This window comes from Rhinolophus hipposideros, assembly GCF_964194185.1.
Source record: "Rhinolophus hipposideros genome assembly, chromosome: 21".
Taxonomy (NCBI): domain Eukaryota; kingdom Metazoa; phylum Chordata; class Mammalia; order Chiroptera; family Rhinolophidae; genus Rhinolophus; species Rhinolophus hipposideros.
The window spans coordinates 39,051,559-39,052,793 of record NC_138067.1 but is presented as its reverse complement, the minus strand read 5'-3'; positions in this window follow the sequence as shown (position 1 = coordinate 39,052,793).

Sequence of the window (1,235 nt, the reverse complement as noted above, 5' to 3'; positions counted from 1 at the left end):
GAGGGTTATCACTTTGTGAGAGATGAAATGTCTAACTATTAAGATTGTTTTGTACACCTGAAATTAATAAAAAAACAAAATAAAATAAAGGGCACATACACTTCAATGGTTTTCAGTACATAGTTGGGGAGCCATTGCCCTTTTGTAGATCTTTGAGCCCCTCATGGTTTGACCCCCCCTCCCTGACAAGACCCCTGTGCTAGGTGTTTCTCACTGTACCATTGAAGGGGATAGATTCTGGTTCCTCCCTCACCCTGGAAGGGAGGTCGGAAAAAGACTACGACCTAGCCATCTGCCCTCAACATCTGCCCAGCCCCAGGGCTCAGCATTTCCAGGGGAGCCCAGGGTTACGCTAACAATCACTGAGCACTTGCTATGTGCCAAGTGCTGTTCTAAGCACTTGACATAGAGAATGATGTCATTTAACTGCCACCAACACGCCTGTGGAGTAGGCATTACCATAATCATCCATGAGGCACCAGTGAGACTATGACCCCTCCTGAAGCTCTGAAGGTGGGGAGGGGTCCAGTCAAGAAAGAGACATCCATTTACACAACTTGAGCTGTATCTAGATGATTAAAACTGGTTGGTTCATGGGCCAGATATGACCCAGAAATTGGTTATAAAAGTATTATTTAAAATGGGGAGATTTCCCACTGTTTCATCCCAACCCTTAACCAGTGTCTTTGGTCATGCGTGCTCACCTTGTGCTGTGACATTCTTACCCTGTACCTGCTGCCGTTTAACCTCACTCGCCTAGTCCTGGAAGCATTTGAGATGGAGACCCTAACAGTAATAGGTGGGTAGAGAATAACTCAGCTACAGTCTTTTGTTTTGTTTTGGTGCCAATGAGTCCCTCCACTCCCAACTGTCCCATCCCCCGAGCTCATGCCCAGCATACTGTCTTATGGATTTTGGGGGTTGGGGGGATTTTGGACTCCCCAAATGGCCAGGAAGTAGGCAGGGGGTACTGGAGGGTCCATGCTGGGCACTTTACTGTCACACACACAGCTTGTTCCAGCCTCCACCAGGGCTGTCACTCCGTTTTTCCACAGCCAAATACAGCGGGGGGCCCAGGGCTGGGTTTACCCCTGCAGGGACTCCTGCCCCCACCGTCTCCCCATGTCCCACTGGTCCCAGAGTAGTTTTTGACTTCTTTGAATGCCCTCTAGCTAAGAGGGCCCTGAGCAGGGGCTGAAGCTACCCCAGCCCATCCCTTACTGAGGCACCAGAGG